The following is a 22,790-nucleotide window of genomic DNA, read 5'->3' on the forward strand; positions in this document are numbered from 1 at the left end:
CACTGACACTTTACTACTAATTTATGGTCTTTTCTTTGTTTATTTGACGAATGTTCTTATTGTTGTTATTATTGGTATTTTGTTGTCTTTAAACTGTCTTTTTTATCTATTTTTGATTTCTTTTTTCTTGCTAAAACTGCTGCTGGAACTTTCAATTTCCTCGCGGGAGTCATCCCAAAAGGATGAATAAAGAGAAATTTAAGTCTAAGTCTAAGTCAAAGTCTAAGATTGTTCAGTAATATATGCACAAAGCCACTGGGATCGAGCAGGAGAACTCTCCCAGCTCCTCTGCGGGGCGGGGGGCGGGGGGGGGGGCTCGGATGCATTTATAGATAGGCTATCTCCTGAAAGCAGCCCTCGATATCTCTGCCAATGAATTTAAGCTCTCCAGTAAGAGATATGAGAGAGCAGGGAGAGTGAGGGGTAATCAACAACCAAGTGCAAAAACTCATTCTTCCAACTGGCAAGCTGCTGATCTCCTTTTCCAAGCATGACGTGCTTTATGTGCGAGCTGATCGTTGTTAGAGTCCTGAGACGTCCATCTCCTTCCCTTCTCTACACAGCACAGGGCTGGGTATCGCTACTGATTTCCCAAATTTCTGATTCAATATCAATTTGTTTAGTTTAATTTTTAGTCTGAATACCAATTTAGCTTTGATATAAAAGAGAACTTCTGCTGTAAAATGTACAAGCAAGAAGCAACCCTTAAATATCTTTTCATCATTTCATTAAGAATTGACCCCCAAAAAGCCCTCCATGGGGAAAAGGCAGAAATTAAAAAGATCTATTCCTGGATTTTATTTATCGAGATCCGATCATTCAAACAAGATTTATTTTAACTGGTGAATCGATTGTTTTAACTCAGCCCTACCAACGTGTTTCAAAATCTATATCTCTACACAAATACATCATAATATATTTGTCTGTAATTAAGCAACAGCGTAGTCGACTTCATAAGGTTAAAACTGCCTATTGTCCACATTATGAGAATGAAATCAGCTCAATGTACCCAATGACAAATAATCAATGCTTTTTATTGATGTTTTTAACTTTTTCTGATGTTTTTGTCCCTTTTTCAACACTTTTGATGCTTTTTTTTCAATGTTTGTCACTTTTTTGACAGTTGACACCACGTAACACTACCTTATTAACTTTAGTTTAACAGGTTTCTTTTTTAATTTATTGTCAATAAACCTCCTTTATAGGAAATTATACCTAATGTTTGAGTTAGAAAAGCAGAAATTAGGAATTATCGAGACTAAAAATTAAAGGAATGGATGTTGATGATAATCACAGACTGGAATATGTCAACTTTTACTTAATACTATTTCAACAACACTTCACTTTGTTTTACAATGCTATAAAATAGAATAAGACCCAAAATTAATGAAAGTAGAGATTTGTACTTGGCAAAGAGCGTTGGAATCAATCATGTTATTTTGGGGGATTAAAAAGAACATTGATATAGGACAACATGAGGACAACATGAAGACAACATGAAGACAACATGAAGACAACATGAAGACAACATGAGGACAACATGAGGGCAACATGAGGACAACATGAGGACAACATGAGGACAACATGAGGACAACATGGGGACAACATGAGGACAACATGAGGACAACATGGGGACAACATGAGGACAACATGAGGACAACATGAGGACAACATGAAGACAACATGAAGACAACATGAGGACAACATGAGGGCAACATGAGGACAACATGAGGACAACATGGGGACAACATGAGGACAACATGAGGACAACATGAGGACAACACAAGGGTTACAACTGCCTATTGTCCACATTAAGAGAATGAAACCAGCTCCGTGTACCAATGACGCAGCTTAGAGGCCATGTGGAGACGAGTGGGCCTATTTTTCAGAGCTCTTACACACACTCCTGTAACAAATCCCACAAACGGGAACCACAACGTTCACACTTGTCTTGTTTTTTCTCTTCTGTCACTGATGAGCACTTCGACATTGTACCAAGCAGCTACTCAGTGTGACAGTGCTCCCCACTGGTGGTAAGAAGACAGTACAACAGCTTCCCCTGCAGCTCTTAATCACACAATGCTCTCGGTCTCTGTTGCTGCAGTAGGACAGACCGTGTGATTCATAAGGCACAGCTGCATGCATTTCATGTTGTCATACATTTGTTGAAAGTTTCCCTATTTTAACAGTAAGTATGTAAACGTACAGCATCATATCGGGTGGGGTGGTAAATCACATATTCATTGTTTTTAGACATGTTTTAGACATAAAACATGTGTCCACTGATCTGAGAGGCTATTGGATTTACAGACAAACGAATCCAAATCTATCCTAATTTGGCAAGATCACATAAAGTGTACCCCCTATAAGTATATGTTATGTTAATTTTATGTTTATGTCATCTCACAGGGTATAAAGGGTCAGAAAGGAGATGGAGAGAAAGGCAGGGAGGAAGAAAGAGAGAGAGAAGTTTTAATTGCAACCATTACCAACTAGTCTACTAGTCCCAAACCTTGATCTTTTCATAAACCTAACCAAGTACTTCTGCTGCCTAAACCTAACCCAACTGCAACCAACTGCATTCCTCAACATTGACCAAGTTTAAAATTGGGACCGCTACGTTGATGTGGGGGGGCATGTTGATCCCCCCGCCACCGGACGGGTGCGGATTCAGAAAACGCTCCTGTGGGTTGGATTATATATGTTTTTGCCTTGCTTTGTCCTTCAAAGCATTTATAAATTCTGTATGTAAAGCTATATAAACATGGTTTTAATTATCATATTAGTATTATTAGCAGATGGGAACAACCTATGCGGTCAAATTGGTTGGAGGACTTGTATAAACCTTGTATAACCCTTTTGTTGTCTTCCCGTTATCACATTTTCTGACATTTTTGTCACTTTTTCACTGTAGTGGGTCCTTTATTTGATGTTTTTTCCAAAAGTTGTTTTTCTAATGATGACATTGTCAGCTTATTTTGAAAGCCCCATTTTTTTTGATGAAAAAACTGAAAATGGGTCAAATTTTACCTGAGGACAACATGAGGGATGACCCGCTTTAGACAGCTTAACTATGGCCATGTCAACAAAGCCAATTTGAATTTGACAACACAGAGACAGGATTTCTTTGAGCATTAATACAAACAATGCATTTGCATTTAATATGTATGTATGTATGTATGAAAGAGACCAGTGTGTTTTACTCAGAGTCTGCCCATGAAACTACAAATCACCTCCCAGCCTATATGTGAAAACACTGGGTTGCAGTAAATCTGGTTTCCCTTGTCACTGTTAATTTAAAAGCTGCTAATACATTGAGTGTAATACAAACATAACCGTTGGCTAACAGGCCGTCCTCACCATCCATCTGAGCTCCCATCACACCAGGTCTGGAGCAGTTAAGCAGCCGTGAGTGTATACACCCTAAGGCACAGCTTTTATGGGACAATCGACAAATGACATCATATATCCTTCAGTTATAAAATGGTCCCTCCATCATTAAACAATGGGTGATTTATAAAAGGTCCGAGAAACTGCTCAGTCTAATGGCTTTCTTGCACTTCTTTGTCTCATGTATTAAGGAAATTCAGGGAAATCAACAAACGGGAGATGCATAAACATTTACAGGGTGCATCTCACAACACTGGAGCACCAAGAACACATTTTTATGAACAACTTTGGTAAAAGATAATTGAGATGCCGCAGGGAAGCAAACTATCTCAACTTGTATCTCAGGGGTGCATTCGCCAGGGAAAGGATGCTAATGTGGGGATGAGTGTGATGCTTCCACTGCTTCTCAGAGGCACCCCGGGCCAAGTGATATAAGAACTATTTAAAAATTAAACCAGAAGCTTTTGATCCTGTGTTTATGACTCATGGAAGTAGTACTTGTTGTTGGCTGCTGAACAAACAGACTTGTACAGCATAGGACACCTGTTTCTTTCTTCAAGCTAATCCAAAAGTAGTCGAGGTGTTGGATCAGCTTGGTTTTCTTTTTTCTTATTATTAGCTAAATTGCTGAGGATAAGGTGGCCTTGTATATTATATTGACACATAGACCTGAGAAACAAGGCAATTTCATTGGACCTGTCACTGATCTCGCTGATCTTACACCACTATGGTAAAGGTTTGTTTATGTTTAGGCACAACAATTTGGTTAGTTTTAGGCAAATTATTACATCATTAAAGTGATGGTTTGGAGTAATTTCACCCTAGGGTCCTTTGCACCACAACCACAAGCCAAACAACCCCCCGGAAGCTTTCTTCACTTGGGTCGAACATTGGGCGAGTTAGCGTTATTAGCTGATTAGCTTAGCGCAGGCGCTATGGGAACCAACTATGTATCTCGTTAATTATCCCACTAATGATGCCCGAAATGACACTAAACTTCTACAGTAGTACAAATAGATAATGTACTCATAAAACTATGGATTGGGAAGTTTGTAAGTACACCAGGAGTTAACTCGTGGTACTCTAACCGGCTCCCAGTCACCTTCTGTCACTCCAGTGTCACCTAAAAACATCAAACAGACCATTTTCTTTCAAATAGTGACTAAAACAAAAATGCTAGCCTATGTTATTTTTTAATCTTTTTTTGATTGTTTTTACCATTATTACAGTTCTTTTTGTTTTCATTGTAGGCCTGTTTATTGGTTTATGTGTAGAGCCATTGTCCCATTTTCTTATCCTTACAATTGGCTTATTTTCTTGTTTTTTGACACTGCTTGATTTTAAATTGTTTTTCATTGCCATTGTTTTGTGTGTGGACCCCAGGGAGAATAGAGACCACTTTGTAGAAGCTAATTGGGATGCAATAAAACTAACTGCTGCATTCTTCTTTAAAAAGAGAGAGAGTTAGAGATGGTGAAAGAGAGGCAAACTGCATGCATATACAGTACATTAAAAAAGAGAGGCATAGCCCCCTGTGGATTTAATCCCTGAGCATGTTCTGTTCTTCAAAGCCAATTCAAGCTCATGCATGTCTGCATCCTATAGAGGCTCTATAGAGGAGGATAAGCATAATGAGGTAATAAAACAGCTGTTTCTCCAGCGCTTTCTTCACCTGCACCTCATATCTTTTCTTTCACTCTCAGGCTGGAGGACCGCCACCATCACCTCGCTCCGCAGGACATCCAACGGCAGCAAAAGATAACATGCAAAAGGTGTGGGGTTTAATTCTGACACTGGGTGTGCACAACATGCCTGTAAACCAAAGTGTAATCAGATATAGATACAGAGAAGCTGCACAGATTAGGAGTGTCTGAATGGAGGTGCAATGAAGGACAAATAGTAGATAGTAAATGGAGAACATGGATGGTATGTGGAGCGGTGCAGAGCCGCCAATGGAGGCTTAACGTAATCAATATTGTTTATGAGTGTGTGTGTGTGTGTTTGTGAGTGTGTGTGTGTGTGTGTGTGTGTGTGTGTGTGTGTGTGTGTGTGTGTGTGTGTGTGTGTGTGTGTGTGTGTGTGTGTGTGTGTGTGAGAGTGTGCGAGAGTGTGTGGTAGGAAGATAAGAAAAGTGTGCAGCACAACATAGGACGCTGAAAATCTGCAGTGAACCTGAAGGTGAACAACAAGGCAAAAGTAAGTTTGAAATCCATGATTTCAGGCTGTTCTCATGAACCATTCATACACATAGCTACTATTGCACTGTAATTTATATGTATTACACATATTTATTGCTGCTACCAAAGTGACTGCTGCTGTATAAGACTGCTTTGGTCCAAATAGGGAGAAGGCCGGGATGGTTGGGGCATAAAATGTGCCATGACACTTTACATGAAGGCATCTAGAGTGTCATGACAATGTCATGTCACATGAACCCTAACCTTAACCCTAATAATACCCTTAACTTGTCATGACAAAACCAAATGACACTTACTAAAAGAAGCGTTACGTCATAAACGTTTATGACTTGTTTATGTTTAAGACACATTCATGACACTTATGTAGATACCTTCAAGTAAAGTGTAACGCTCAAGCAGCGGAGTGGTATTTGTCTCCGGGGGGGAACCAAAAGACTTTCACCCATGTTCACGTCCCGGGAGTGCTACTTAAAAGAACTGCTCTTTTTTTCTACGATATTATACGACCACGATCAATGTGTTGGAGACTTGCGTGTCTCTCCATTATCTACACATACAGTACATTCATGAAGCTCACGCAAAACTAGGCTTAACGATCTGTGATCCGAAAGTCATAACAAAAGAGCACCTGTCAACCCTGTCTCACGCCAGTTCGTGAAATGGACACGTCCTTTTACGATTTTCGTACGTGACCCTTTCATGAACTGCCATGACACTGGGCTCATCTGGAGGACGCAACAACGGGGAAATCAAACGCCACACATAGGACGGTGACATTGACTCATGCCAGGACACGATCCGCGGTCTCTGGGGGGACGCAACGACCTGGAAATCAAACGCTTATAGGCTTCCCATTGAAACAAATTATTTTAAAATTCGTAATCAACACACAGAAATGACGACATTAACGAGACCTGTACACAAATAAATAGATTAAATAACGACTGGGCTGCACCTACAATACCTTCAACAAGACCACACAACTAAAAAAACAACAACAACAACAACAAATGCATCAGTTTGTATCCAAACAGCCATAGTGATAGTGAATCATTGGGATTTCATATCTAAACCTTGGTGAGGTTAGGATGTATGTTGCATACTGAATGTTTAGGCTTCAAGAGGAGCACTGTATTAAATTTGTTTCATCTTTGTCCTGTTCCTGTTCTCCGGTTTTGTTTTTCAGTTAAAAGGATGCTTTTAGTTGCAACAGCATTTTGTATGTGCCCTTCCCAAGCACGGCACCAAAAATACACTTTAAAACGCCACCAGGAGAGGAGGCTAAGGAAAAGCTTTTTTTTTTTATAGTTTCTCTTCCAGTTTTCCTTTTGTTCATAATGTTTTCAGGGCTTGTTTGTTTTTTTTTAGCACATTTCACAGGCATCTGCTCCAACGCCCCCCCCCCCCCCCCCCCCCCCCCCCCATTTCCACGTTGCTATGGAAGCCATCCACACCATTTCCCCCGCCGGCTGAACACAACAGCCCTGTTCTGGAAAAGCTTTTATGGGCTGACAACTGCTTTTAACAAGTGGAGAGGAGGCACCTCCGTTCCAACGGCCGATTTATTCAAATTACTCTAAAACAACTGGACTGATAACAAAGCAGCTGTATCTTATTATGTGTAATCATTGACAGGTATCCAACAACAGATTTTGGGCACGTGGGTTTATGTGTGCAACATGCACACATTTCTGTCTCTTCTGGTTTGGTAAGATAGTGCTCAGCCAGCTGGAGAGAAAGTGTAACCGCAGGTCAAATTATCTGAAGATAGCGCTGCAGGGCAGCTGTGTGAGGCTCTGGGCTGGGTTTTTTGTGAACCATAACATTGTAAATTGCAAAAATGCACAAAAAAACCCCTTGAAATATAATGTTTCTCACAACACATGACAGTATTTATATCAAAACCTCTTAAAATTGAACTGTAGTTACAATTTCCTTCACATTTTGTGTACAGAAATATAATAAAATAGTGCAGCTAGTGTGACTGTATTTCCGTTTTTCAAATGAGAATAATATTTGCATTATTATTATTATTGTATTATTTTGGATTAACTAAGATGCAGGCGTGTGGATGGCTTTGTCAGACTGACGTGTAGATGTTGTTAGATGATGCGCTGCAGAGCCCTGAAGCATCCAACCTAGATACAAGATGCTTTTTCCCCTTTTTCAACAAGCCCCCCATGTGCAGGTTAAGTACTGTTAGTGGTGGAAAGGTCCTCTATTGTAAAAGTCCATGAACAGTCCATGTTTTTTAGTGATTTTAAAGCAGGTCCAGGTGCTATATACATGCAGTGAAAGTATCAAAACGCTCAATACTGAGAGACTAGTTGCCAAGGAGCACGACCCCTTACTAACCAAAGATTTCTTTAAATATTTCCCATCACATCTATACAGAGTAAAAATGTGTCCACATTCAAAAGCAAACTCTTAACCTTTTTATTCTCTCAGGCGTTTGTCTAATTACCGAGTGTGTGTTTGGCGTGCATGCGTGTGTGTGATCATTTGTGTCATTGCACTTGTTTTTGTTGATGGTTTGATTGTATTCTTATTTCTATTCATGCTTTGTTTTATCGTGTGTTTTTTTTTTGTAATTCAAAGCACTTTGGGTTTACTTGTCATAAAAGGTGCTAAAAAAAAATTCTAATCAACATTGAAATCTGATTTAACTTAACACTAACTCTCTTAGAGGGAAGTCATGCGTCAGTAGGATGATAAACAGAAAGGTGTGTTACTACAGTAGGACGGTAGGAGTAACAGAAGGTGTGAATCTTCTGATTGCTGTTATATTGGATTGAGACCCACACCCTCTTATCTAGGCCCGCTCTGTATCAACGTGTTAAAATCGCTAGGTGCAATGAAAAAAGAAAAGGTCTCAAAGCTGCAGTTCTTCTGATTTGATGCTAAAATTACACAGTTGAAAAGTAATTTTCATTTGCTGCCAATCCAGGGGTTTAGGCACCATCTGGCGCTGCTAATGACTTCATGATGACTCATTACCTGCTTTAGTTACAGTCTGGTTCTGAGACGCTGGCGCTCATGTAACAGCATTTACCGTCAAGTCTGCAGGTCCTCTATATATGACAAAACTGGCTTAGAGGATAAAAATACAATCACACACACACCTCACAATGTGCAGTGGAATTCACAAGACATCTAGAGTTTACATTACACAACATAATGCACTGAATACAAGAGTTTTTCCTTTCTTGATTTTTTAAAGTTCTGACTTTAAAGCTTGCCAAAATGCAACCTAGGGTCTTTTTGTGAATGTACCCGAGTTAAACTTTCTTTTAAAAGCTGAATTAGGACGGATACGGCACTGTTCTTGTTTTCCTTCGTATGGCCTTTGGAACGGGAGCTAGGGGCGCTACTTTGAAAGCATCAAAATCAACAATTTTAAAACACCAAGAAGACTCGACACAACATGAGACTTTGTTCCAAGTATCACCAGCGGCTCTACGCATGAACTCAGCATGGAGAACACTGTTTATGTTCACAGAGCTCACTAAGAAGAACGGTTTTAACAACTGGAGTGTGCCCATACTCTTCAAGTTGAGTCCTTAAAGAAACATGAAAATACTAAGTGTGATTCCTTGATCAAGACTTAATGGGGGGGGGGGTGTCAGCTCATTACACGGGCCGCACTCCTTCCCTTAAAAAAATCATTCTGCTGCTTGCACCACTCCTCTTGACCCAGATTCACACCCATTGATAGGTGATATTTCTGGCAGCTAAGAACTGTAAAACTAATAATACAGTTTGTCCATTCAGAGAGAGAGAGAGAGAGAAGCGCCTATACAGTACATCAGGATTGACATGTATGCCTCTGGAGCTCAGCCCCCCCCCCCCCTGATTCTGATCCTATCCCGTGGGTGACATCTGGAGTCAACCCCCTCTCTGCCTCGCAGTGCAGTTTGGCTCCATCCCTGCACAAGCTGGCGCTCTAAGTTTGGGTGAAATCTGCTGCTGGCAGACACAGCTTTGTTCTATTTTGATGCAGTCGTGGCATGCGCTCCATTTATCCATTTGAAATTGTTTTTTTGTTTCTTCTTCTTCTCACCACCCTGTGAAGTCTCGGTGCTTCTTTTGTCACGTTTAAAAGAAACACAGGGATCTTTGTCCTCCTGCTTTGTTAGCTCATATCAACTATTTTTAGAATAGTAAAAGACATATGAAGAAAAAATAAAGATGATACGTTAAATTAAATTCACCCTCCGCATTCCTCGCAAAAGTATTTTCTATTTTCAGTATATTTTGTGCTATTAATACACCGCTCACCGAATTTTTAGACTCACATGATGACAGGTCACATGACATCAAGTTTCACGCTCTTTACAGTTACAGAAGAGGCAGAAGAGGATAAAAGGGTTGGTCTAGGGATACGCGGGCACCAGAATGTGTGGTGTCACTTGTTACTCTGTTTCATTGTGAACTACCATTCTTGTCATTTTGTTTGATTGTTCTCTCGAGAAAATAATTAAACTCTTCCACCGAATATCCAAACTTTTAATCCAGTCTCCAGCCTGTCTTTGTTTTTGTTTCAACAAGGTCTCTTCTTCATCACAAATTCCTCGCTCGCTGAACAGAAACTTCCATAACAATTTATAAATGGTGACTGTGAGCCGGGTACAGTGGACCGTGAGGTTGCGGCCTTTTCAGAGGCCATTGGCCTTATGTTCAGCCGATGAAAGGTGACTGAAACAGTTAAGACTAGACTAAAGATTGTGGTTTGGATCAGCCTGTTCTCATGAACCATCTGATATAAAAGCTTCCACCCGGGTCACAGTCACCTATTCTTGGGTAACTGAACCACCAACAACAACCGGCAGCTCGCTGTGCTCTGTACCCGGCTCACAGTCACCTATTCTCGGGCAACTAAACCTCCATCTCCAGCTGACCAGATGAATACCATGCAGAGTACTGTAGCCGGTGTTGCAGAGTTTTGTAGCGGCTAAAAACATCTCCTAACTGCCGCTGATGCATTGAGCTGTGACGGAAGTCTGTAGCCACGTCACAAAGCTCTGTAGCCGCTTAAACAGCTAGCAACCGCTGCTCTTTAGCACGGAGCGCTGTAGCCGTTGTCACATGACCAGCCGGCGGTCTCCTAGTTGTTGTATGATATCATACTTTTTAGTGTGCATTACCTTTTGTACCATATCATATGAACCCGTTAGTGAGAATGTGAAACTAAAACACTGATCCCCTTAAGTAGTACTCCCAGGACGTTTCCTGGGTGAAAGTCTTGACTTTTCCCCTTAACTTCTTCACGGACATGTACTCCGCTTCCCCGCTTCCCCAGCCCTGTGTTTTGTGACCTCCACCCGGCCTCCTCCCTACGAGGCTCCTCGGTCTCTTACACATGGCCAGTCAATGTGGTGACTACAGTGATACATACATGGAACATATAAGGGCTGCACAAGATATCGTTTTTGTATCGCCATCACAATATCAACTGGTGCCACAACCATATCGAAGACACGAGACACTTAAAGATTTGCTGTCTTAGGTGAAAGGAAATATATATTTTTTAAAATGTAATTTTCAATAAATGAATAGTTTATGAGAACAGCCTATAACAGAAGTTATAAATCCAGTGCTTAGCAAAGCCTTAAATCTCAGCCCTGCAAGTATGTTACTCAGGATATTCTCACTCAAATAAACTTTCTCAGGAATTATACAGCATCTCTTTAGATATGCAAATGTATTGTTGTATTGAGCTCACAATGTTGTTGTTTTTTAAATATCTCAACATTTCAGAAGTTCTAAGAAAAAAAACCAGAAAAACTCATAATTGCATTTTGAATCTGCAGAGCACAAAATTTAATGACAGCTCGGAATAATTAATTTGTTTTGGGGAAACTGCTGGTGTGACCCAGTTTCGTAAGTTGGCTGGTTTCTCAAGGATGTTGTTAGTTAAAACAATGCACCTAAGAAAAATCATTCTAAGGAGCATTTAAGTATTGCTTAAGCTTCCCAGAGTCCATCTGTTTACATCTATTTGAAAGGGAAGTGAGAAATGTCAGTTACTGGCTCACAAATAAAAACCAACAAGGTCTTGCCCTTTTCACTCCTCCGAACGTATAAGGGTTGTTAATAGAAAGGAAATAGTCTTTACTGCTACCTAATTTCAAGAGAAGGTTGCCCGCCTTGAACATTTTAAATAAAAGATAGATACATTTTTGGTGGAGACTTTATAAGCGGTCCCTAAAGGTCCTGCAATCAAAATAGAAGAACAAGGTAATCATATTTGGAGGTTTGTCCTGACGCCCTTGACAGTGGCCTCATTTCAATCAAATCAAAATTATGAAAAAGTGATTGCTTGAAAATGTTAATTTTCTTTGTAAACTGCGAGTATAAATAGATGCATTGTTAAAAAAAGGCTCCTGAAACCATCTAAAGGATTGGGTAAATTTGCTGTTTCAAGTTCAGTTTTACATTTAACCCACCAGGAAGAGACGGCAGCGTTGGGAAACTATACTAATTTACGTTGTAGCAGGTCTGCAAGATGATTTCTCAAAAGCATCATATAGGCTGTGCAAACTGAAAATAGACATAAAAGCAGGTGGACAGAGGTTCAAAGTTCATAACAATATGGGAACACTTCATATTTTATATGTACACCTCGTGTGTTGTATAACAGCTAAGTGAATGTTCAGTGTTATGTAAGAACATGTATTATGCAATGAAATCAAGTGACATTGTGACACATGCAAATCAGCAGTTAGCCGGTATGCCAAGAACTCAGGAGCAGCACAACTCATTAACATACTGTATGTGAAGAAGATCCAGGAGACCGTGATGACTTACACAGGAGCCTTTAATGAACTCTCACTTGAGGAGACAATGAAGCAGCCAGTACAGTTTAACCCCGTCGTGTTATTGTGCAGTGTTGTCCCAACTCTGTGGAGTTCCTGTCTTCCTGAAGGTGAATTTAAAACCATGCCGGAGGCGTTACGTTTAGCTGAACCTTGAGGAAAGATGTTGCAGACACCTAACACAGATGCTAAAGCCTAGATCAGCATACCTCTCTCTGGAAAATATGCTTAAGTGTGTCCAAAACAGACTGTCCTAACACGAAACATTCCCTTATCCTGGAGATGTCTACGTAGACTCCTTGAATCTGTAGATAGACAAACAGTCATTCAAAAAGAGGTTTGGATATTAGGGACAGGATGATCTGATGACCTAATGTTGTCTAAGTTTTCCCTTTGTCTCATCATACCACAACATTGTGTTTCTGGAAACTCCACCACACCACCCTCCGGGTGGGGATCTAGTGCTAGTACAGCAGAAACTTGAAGCAGCAAATACACCTCTCTCATACCTCTTGTGGATATCATAGTTTCACATAAAAAAGATGTTTTTCATTTTGTGTCTCGAATTGATTCAAAGGGACGTTGTAAGTAGTGATAGCCAAATTACGCTTCATGAACCATTTTCCTTATTTTCATGAGCCCACTAGAGGGCGCTCTCTGTTCAACACCGGGTCGAAAGCACACTGAATTTCCATTCGTCAAGCCTTGTTCTTCAAACCATGAACACCATTTAGAACATAAAGGAAATGCTAATTTGGCCATTACTAAGTACAGAGAAACAGAAAGGTAAAGAGAGGGAGACGGCACACAAAAGGTCGTTTCCATGCACATACATATGTGGTAACTGGGCTACCTTTGGCGTACTAGACGGTTGAGATCCCTGTTTGACGCAAGGTTGTGTGTCGGTGTGAGCGTCTCTTTAATGGTTAATTTGTGTGACATCCTGTATTTTTAATTTAACCCCCCCAGTGTAGCATGAGTAGACTTTATATTTTTAACGATTATTGTTTTCCGCCAGATCAATCATTGATCTCGACATTTCAGAGGTCCTGCACTTTAAGGCAGCTTCATTTCACGGAGACAGAAAAGAGACGTAAGGACCGTGCTTTGTTGCAGAAAACATTCAGCTGTTACACAAATTCATGGGCAGCTCAGTGCTTGTGTTTTTCCCCTTGTAGTGTTTTTTCTTGTGGCAGCAATAGAGGCAGTGATGTTTCCTGTTTCCTGTACAGGACTCTCAAACTGCCTCAAACACCGAAAAGTCTAATCGCCGATTACATGATTGACACCACAGCAGGATGTTGGGTTGCGTTCCTTCAAAAGTCTCTCTCAAAGTTATTACAGTATTGAAAATCAAATATCTACCCAACGAACGAAGAGCCGAATATCCGGATCCAATCCTAGTTCTTTCCTCCAAAACAGCCTCTAATGGATCAGGAACCCGATTATAGAATCTTTTCTACCAAACTTGTCAAAGGAGACTTATTATATATGGGTTTCAGGTTTATACTTGTATTTTGTGTTTCTACTAGAACTGTCTAAAGGGTCTTTTAAAGCCCCTCCCATAAAATCCCTGTCTTCTCTGATTGGTCAGCGTTTCCGGATCTCCGGTGTGCTCTCCTGTTGCTACTTCTGTGCACTGCACCGCAGCTGGAGACTGACTGCAAAAGATTACACAGCAAGATTTTGTACTGTGAAAAATCACCGATTCTGGCTTTTAACCCAAATGCTACACAACCAGACATGCTGCAGCAGAAATGTGATCTAATATTGGGGAGAAATGAACATCTGCCACCGAGATTACAGGCTCCTCTGACTGAGCATGTAGCTACATTTAGCAGGGTGTGTCAACACTGCAGTAGTCTGCCTGGAGCAGATGACCATATCAAGATCTAGTGCTGCTTTAAGGCCTAACCTGGTTTCTCCATCTGGTATGCACTCACTTAAAAATGGCATTGGAATAATTCATTTGAATGCCAGAAGCCCGATCCAGAAGTTGGACTTTGTAAATTTAAATTTACAAAGTTTATTGAAATTATGGTCACATAATGAAATGATGACGTACTGGTTGTATCTGAATACTGTCTGTGTGATTCTGTGCCTGATGTCCATTTGTTTGGGTACAATAATTTTTTTAGAGCTGATAGAATTGGCAGAGGTGGTGGATTTGTGATTTATGTAAAAAGCTGCTTAAATGTTTCTGTTTACTTATCAACCTCTGTCCCAAAGCAATATGAATGTCTAGTTTTAAATGTGGTACTTGTGGTACATTTAACTCTAGTAGGGGTATATCACCCCCCCCTCAACTCTTCCTTGTACTCTAACCAAACTCTGATATTTTGTCTAATTATACAAGCTTAGAATTACTGATTTTGGGAGATTTGAACCTGGATTGGCTTTCACTGGTACCTGATCAATTAAAAGACATTTGTACTGAGCTAAATCTAACTCAGCTGATAACAAAACCAACCCGTCCCAACTTAAAGAACACATAAACTCTACTCTATTAGACATTATTCTAACTAATACCCCCCATAAATACACAGCCAGCGGGGTTTTTGCAGTTGATATCAGTGACCCCTGACCTATTGCCTGTATTAGAGATACCAGCCTGGAACGCTCAGACCCCCATGTAATCTCTAAGAGACATTTTAAACATTTCTTGCAGCAAGCTTTTATCCTCGACCTATATCACTTAGAGCTTTTTAGCCCAGTTTTAGCCCTTGTTTTTTTTTGTTTTTTTTTTAACTGGGTTGTCTGATAAACGTGCTACGCTTAAGAACCACAGAGTTAAAAATCTGAATAATCCTTGGTTCTCTCCTGAATAAGCAAGTCTTTTTCTGAAAAAGAATCAAGCCTGGACATTGGCGAGGAAAATAGGTGCCCCAGCTGGTTGCCTGTTTTATAGGCAACTGAGAAACAGGTGTACTGCAGCTGTCAAAAGAGCCAAATCAAACTACTTTCTCAGTGCTATGACAGACTCTGCCGGAGATCCTGCAAAATTTTGGAAAACCGTTAACTCGCTTAAACTGGGAGATTATGCTGTCTCTCTTCCAAAGAAAATTATCTCAGACTCCCATTCTCTAAGTGTCATGGGCTCTTTTTCCATTCAGCTTAAACACTCTCAAGAAACATGTCCATGAAGTTTACTGGGAATTTTGTGAAACAGCAATACAATACAATGAGAAGTCTATATCATAAATCAAACCCAAATGCACATTATCTGTGTAAATAGCACTGCTTAGCTTACATGACAATGACACATTTAACACAATCAAGCTAGTAAAAACAACCAGCAGCAAGAAACATAAGCTAACTTAGCTTAGCACGAAGGAATTAGCTTCTTAGCAATAACAATGAGCAATAACCTAATGTTACACAATGAGAAATACTCACAGACGTTGCCTTAGCAAAAAGGGAGAAGGAAAAGCGATCCACTCAGAAACAGACGACTGGTGGAGCTCACACATTTCTGAATACCGCATGGAAATTTTACTTCCTGTTACCCAACATGCACTGGTACTATGTTACTATGGTTACAAAGATAAACAAACCACTCTAAACTGCTGAAACAAAGTGGAAGACATATTTTTAAGCAGGCATGACACTAAGTGATAAAAATAATATCTGTGATGCTTTTAACAACCATTTTATATCCACTGTTTTTTTTTATTTGAAAGGGCAACTGTTACTCAGGAAAATGGAAATCCTGTTTTTAGTTTTCAGAAACTCTCTGAAGCAGAGGTCCTTGCTGCCCTGTGCATCACTGACACCAAGAAATCCTCAGGCGCTGACAATAGATCCATTTTTACTCAAGTGGGGTGCACCTTTCATTGCTAGTCCAATAACACACATCTTCAATTTAACCTTAAGTATGGGAAATATCCCTAAGGTGTGGAAATCAACTTTTGTTCTATCATTGCATAAGGGAAGTGACTGAAGTAATTTAGATAACTATCGACCCATCTCTAGGCTCCCCTGTTGGGCAAAGATCTTAGAATCAGAAACTTTTATTTCTGCAAACAGTATTCAACCATCAATCAAGATCCAAACACAGAACCACATCCGCCACTATGCTTGTTGTGAATGATATTGCAAACGCCTTGGATGATAGAAAGCACCGTGCTGCACTGTTTGTTGATTTGTAAAAAGCCTTTGAGACTGTAGACCATGCGATCCTTTTTAACCCTTGTGTTGTCCTCCTGTTGACCATGAAGTTGTTGTCCTTCCAGGTCCAAATTTACAGCTTTTTAAAACGGCTTTTTTTTTTTCACACATTGTCAATAAACATAATTTTTATGACATTATACCTATTGTTTTTGTTTAAAAAAAGCCAAAATTATGAATTATTTTGCCTGGTAGTTGAGATCAGAAGATGTATAGTCAAAATTCGGTTTTGAAACAATTTTTTTCTTCAAATGTAATGAAACTGAATAAAACAGCCCAAATTCAACGAAAGTAATCATTAAATTTACCAAAGATCATCCATGCATCCATATTATTTTTGGGCATTTTGGTAAAATAAACTTCTGATATAAAAAAACTTTGAAAACGGGTCAAATTATACCCCGAGGACAACACAAGGGTTAACAAACTGTCTGCTAGAGGATTGGGTTCTGACGCCTGCCGATGGTTTAAAACTATCATCAAGATAGAACTCAGGCTGTCATGGTTTAAGTGGTCACGTTCTTGCTTAAAGGGGTACCACAGGGTTCAATACTTGGCCCTCTATTGTTCTCACTGTATATTAACACTATTGGTGATGATATCAGACATTGTAAATTCCATTTATATATATAAATATACTTGTAATAAATGTTAGGAAACAAATGGTATGTTTTTTTCTAGATCTAAACTTTCAGTTAGAAACACTTGCAATTACTAGCTTGGATGGTACTCAACTCGAGCAAGTCCCTGCATATAAATACTTAGGTGTATGGTTAGATGATAGGCTCTCCTTTAAAAAACATGTTACTGAATTAGGAAAAAAGTTAAAATTCAAGTTAGGGTTCCTTTACAGAAGCAAGGCTCGTCTTTCATCTGTAAATAGAAAGCAAATTGTTCGGGCTACTTTTTATCAGTTTTAGATTACTGTGATATTATTTATATGCATGCTTCAGCTAATACATTAAGATCCCTGGATGCTATTTACCATTGTGCACTCAGGTTTATCACAGGGGGACAACACTCATCACTGTACCCTTTACCAACATGTGGGTTGGGCCACGTTATCTGTCAGGCGAGTGCAACATACTCTCCTGTTTATTCACGGGGGCGGCTGTGGCTCAGTGGTAGAGCGGTTGCCTGCCAATTGGGAGGTTGGTGGTTCGATCCCCGCCCCTGCAGTCATTGTCGAAGTGTCCTTGGGCAAGACACTGAACCCCGAGTTGCCCCCGGTTCTGCGCATCGGAGTATGAATGTTTATCTGATGAGCAGGTGGCACCTTGTATGGCAGCCCCGGCCACAGTGTATGAATGTGTATGAATGTGTGTGAATGGTGAATGATTCCTGTAGATGTACAAGCGCTTTGAGCAGTTGTTAAGACTGGAAAAGCGCTATATAAATACAGCACATTTACAAAGCACATCTTTTAAAACAACCTCTGTTTATCACATTTAATTTCCACGAGACACCCAAATTTAAACACCAGATCCCAGATGTGGATCACATTAGAAACTCATGCAGTCTCCACAGATCTGGGTTGGACTGCATTCACTGCTTTTCATCATTTCTATGGAACAACCTGCAGCTTAAAGTCAAGCTAGACCCTCTGGTGGCCCTTGCCCATTCCAATTTCTTTTTATGGAGGATCATAATGATGTTGTCTGTGATTGTATTTTTTAAATTCAATGTTTGTTTTGCTTTTTGCGTTGTTTTTAATGTTTTTGTGACCTTCCTTGTTTTTGTATCTCTAAAAAACGGTACAGCCGTAGAAGAGATCAAGGTCTCAGTCAGTTTTCCTTGTTAAAATAAAGTTGAAAAAAAGAAACTCAGTGAACCCAGTGAATTCAGAACAGTGTGATATCTGAGGTTTTGGCTCACAGAGATTTTCTTTTAAATACATTCACCTCATTATTTGGAGCTTTCGCCCCGTGTAATATCATCCGACATTGTGACATTATAGATACTGAGCAACTGAGCATCGTTTTGGACACATACTAGGACCATATATCCCAAGATGCCATAGCCAAGTGTGAAAGGTTAAAGAATTCCATTTCAATTTAATATCCCTGAACCGGAGGCTCATTGCCCCCCCACCCCGGCTTTCTTTTCCTGTTGTCCATGTATTTCAGGGTCTGCCCTCCATCCATGATGGCCTTAAAGTGTTGTCAGTGTAGGTTCAACACATTTGAACACCATTTCATTCACATCTGCAGCAGCCCTGGGGGGGCAGAGTTTAGTTCCATTTTAAATTGGCCCATGTCAGTAGGTATGACATTGCAAAGATAGAAATATTCTACCTTTAAAGTAAAAATGTATACAGAGAGGCTATCTATCTCAGAAAAGAATCTGCAATTGCTTGGTTGGTTGGTTGGTTGGTTAGTTGCTTGGTTTGTTGGTTTATTGGTTGGTTGCTTGGTTGGTTGCTTGGTTGGCTGCTTGGTTGGTTGCTTGGTTGGTTGGTTAGTTGCTTGGTTTGTTGGTTTATTGGTTGGTTGCTTGGTTGGTTGCTTGGTTGGCTGCTTGGTTGGTTGCTTGGTTGCTTGGTTAGTTAGTTGCTTGGTGTGTTGGTTGCTTGGTTGGTTGCTTGGTTTGTTGGTTTATTGGTTGGTTGGTTTGTTGGTTGCTTGGTTGGTTTATTGGTTGGTTGCTTGGTTGGTTGCTTGGTTGGCTGCTTGGTTGGTTGCTTGGTTGCTTGGTTAGTTAGTTGCTTGGTGTGTTGGTTGCTTGGTTGGTTGCTTGGTTGGTTACTTGGTTGGTTGGTTGCTTGGTTGGTTGCGTTGCTTGGTTGGTTGGTTGCTTGTTGGTTGGTTGGTTGGTTGCTTGTTGTTGGTTGGTTGGTTGGTTGGTTGGTTGGTTGCTTGGTTGCTTGGTGTGTTGGTTGCTTGTTTGGTTGGTTGGTTGCTTGTTTGGTAGGTTGGTTGCTTGGTTGGTTGCTTTGGTTGCTTGGTTGGTTGCTTGGTTGCTTGGTTGGTTGCTTGGTTGCTTGGTTGGTTGGTTGCTTGGTTGCTTGCTTGGTTGGTTGGTTGCTTGGTTGGTTGCTTGGTTGGTTGCTTGGTTGCTTGGTTGCTTGCTTGGTTGGTTGGTTGCTTGTTTGGTTTGGTTGGTTGGTTGCTTGGTTGGTTGCTTTGTTGCTTGGTTGGTTGCTTGGTTGCTTGGTTGGTTGCTTGGTTGCTTGGTTGCTTGGTTGCTTGCTTGGTTGGTTGGTTGCTTGGTTGGTTGCCTGGTTGGTTGCTTGGTTGGTTGCTTGGTTGCTTGGTTGCTTGGTTGCTTGCTTGGTTGGTTGGTTGCTTGTTTGGTTGCTTGGTTGGTTGGTTGCTTGGTTGCTTGCTTGGTTGGTTGGTTGCTTGGTTGGTTGCTTGGTTGGTTGCTTGGTTGCTTGGTTGCTTGGTTGCTTGCTTGGTTGGTTGGTTGCTTGTTGGGTTGCTTGGTTGGTTGCTTGGATATTATTTTTCCTTCTGCTGTATTCCTGTGCCTTAAAATACTAGTAAAACACTATTTGCCTGTACACACAAACTGTATGAACACACTTTACATAATTTATGTAATGACTTGTGCTACCTAATTGGCATCTATGAACATTAATTTGACTGCTCTCATTTTCCCCTTCTCTGTCTCCCAGAATAGAAACAGTTTTCCACTCCATTTCAACATGATCGTCGCCATTCATCAGAGAAGCTTCCCAAACGGTGTCTCTGTTGTATGAAGAGAAGCCCACACTGTGACTGACAGGAGGAGGTGATGCCCCTTGTTGAATGCTTGCCTGATTGCTGAGTTTGGCTCACAGGATTTCCAGAAGGGGGCAACTGCAAAGCGCTCAATTAGGATTGTACGCTTCACTGACTGCTTTAAAAGAACAGAAGAAGAAATTGATGGATGTGGGAGATTGGGAGTTAATTAACTATTAATTTAATCAACTTTTGTGAAAAACCTGTCAAAATGGTCACAAAATCGAAATGAAACATACAATAGGCAACTAATATAAATGTACATTATGGGTACAAATCCAGTGGCTGATTTATATGTTGCAATCTCATCCGCTGCCTCCAGTACTGTGGTAGCAGAGTGGAACTGAGTTTCCACATTTCCACTGACACGGAAAGGTTTCGGTTTAATCACGGCCACAGTTGCAGTTCATGTGTCAAGAAGATTGTCTGTGTGCATGTGAACGTCTCAGATTAGTAATGATGCAGGCTTTACTGCCCAACCTCCACAGCGTGGGTGTCAAAGTGCAGTGTGGAGTAGCTAACTAAACCCTGTACAAACCCAACTGAATAAACTAGGGGAAATTGCTCAATAGCACAACTCAAAGACAGGGACTTGATCAGAAAGAAACAGTCTTTACCTTTTGCCTTTAAAAAAAATGTAAAGGAATTCAAAAAAGAAGATGGCTAAGACAAAGCCAAGAAAACTAGCGTAGATTAAAAAAAAAAAACAGGAACATCAAACACTAAGAAACAAAGCTGGGATGCTTGACACAGGGTACAAAGACAAGCATTGTTGTCGAATCCATAATGGATATTTGTTCCATCACAATGTATTTTAGGCATACTGCAGATTTTTTCTTTTGTTTGCATACTGCCTAGTGATTGACAAAAGAAGCTTCATGATGTGCCAGATACATGTGTCATTTACAACATAACATGTCATCAAATGCAATGAGGAGAACACTTCACATCTGCACTCTGGACAATGATGCCTCCACGTGTCTTTAGAGCTGTGTGGTCCATGCGGCTCACAGAGCCAAGCAGGGAGAACTCTGGGAAAATGCAATCCCAATCATCTCCTTTCAGAGCAAGACTCAGTTTTTCTCCCCAGCTGTTTCTCCCAGTACACCGCTTTCACAGGGCACTGACAGCAAAAGACCCAAGCAATAGCAAAACAAACACTTTCATTTGCTTTGACATTTCACTTAAAAGGGCTTTATAAACTGTAGTGTAGAAATTATGCTACATTTTTCTAATTTAATCTTTTTCTTCTTAATGCGTCTTGGGTAAAGGCCAAGACAAAATTGACTTAGTCATCGTGTTCAGGTTCGTCCGATGACAAGAACCACGCTCTCATCCTGTCTGTCTCCTTTGTATTCCAATTACACTTGCCCCATGAAATCTAGGAAGCTTATATACAACAAAGCAATGATACAGCTGGCAGTTAAGTAAGAGTTGAACCAATTTCAAGAATCTTTTCTCATGACTTCATCACGTGGAGGACAGCCAACGTGGTTCAAAAAGCTGACAGCTGGATTCATCCTGCTGTCTTTACGCAGTGCATCGCCACAGTCTCTCAATAGCAATTCAAATCCTGTTGTGGACTTTTTGACATCTGACTAGAACCATGCATGGATTTAAAATGAAGAAACAACGGCACTTGTCAAACAATGTCAAGCAGTTAAAAAATTATAGTCCTTTGCTGTCTCCCAAGGTTCAAACAACTGTGAACGCGCTTCAGTTTTAGTGTTAAAGTTCCCAGTCTGCTTAGATTTTAGTTCCACCCTCAAATAGTCTCGTAATATCACTAATGGTCAACATATTCCCGGAGCTATTTCACAAGTTGCTGTTGTGTTATTTTGTTAATTAGCGATGCCATAAGTTTTCCACAATGCCTTTTCAGAATCCCTTAAATAATCTTCTCTTGATTTAGCCATGCTTGCAGGATGCCTCTGTGAGATTTAGCAACATTAATAAAGCTGCAAGTGTTTTCAGTGTTGATCGAGTGTCTGAGCGCCCCTGAAGAACCCTTGGTTTTCTTTCCATATGTTGCTTTTGGTGAAAGGTTCTTGCTCAGTCACATTCACACACACTCTGCAAGGAGTGAAGCGACAAGAGCCCAACTGTTTGCCCATCTGTAAGTGGGAGCTCCCCATGGTGCCTGGGTCTCTCTGGGGAGCCTTAATGTGCTGAGGGGATTTCCCCTTACTTACAGACTGAGCTGTCCCTAAAGACAGCATTGTTACCCTGTGTTGCTTGTGTGCCTTATTATCCAATCTTTTTGCTCACTGAATGGGATTGATCTCGCCATTTATATGTAAAACCATCAAGTCAGGAGTACGTAGGATACAGAATTGTGCCGTGTGCATGTCTTGGCATGCTATCTGTAACAAATGCTCTGGAGATGCTCACAGCACTCTACCCAGAGCACAGGCAGAGCTAAGTATCTCTGTCACCTATTGCTCCTGAAGTTGCTGACTTTATCGATTTCAAGTTTGGGTTGAACAGAGGGGCTTTGG

At 40.6% G+C, this 22,790-nt stretch overlaps 1 protein-coding gene and 1 long non-coding RNA gene across 2 annotated transcripts in view; both read right to left on the minus strand.

The window, feature by feature from the left end:
- Positions 1-22,790, minus strand: part of LOC116698234 (inactive dipeptidyl peptidase 10) — a 128,565-nt gene that overhangs the window by 99,434 nt on the left and 6,341 nt on the right. The window lies entirely within an intron of this gene.
- LOC116698235 (uncharacterized) lies at positions 646-21,489 on the minus strand. Its single transcript, XR_004334167.1, has 3 exons — positions 21,477-21,489; positions 2,494-2,497; positions 646-752 (listed from the first exon to the last, which is right to left on the minus strand). It is a non-coding gene; the product is annotated as an uncharacterized LOC116698235 (long non-coding RNA).

This window comes from Etheostoma spectabile, chromosome 11 (genome assembly GCF_008692095.1).
Source record: "Etheostoma spectabile isolate EspeVRDwgs_2016 chromosome 11, UIUC_Espe_1.0, whole genome shotgun sequence".
Classification (NCBI taxonomy): Eukaryota; Metazoa; Chordata; class Actinopteri; order Perciformes; family Percidae; genus Etheostoma; species Etheostoma spectabile.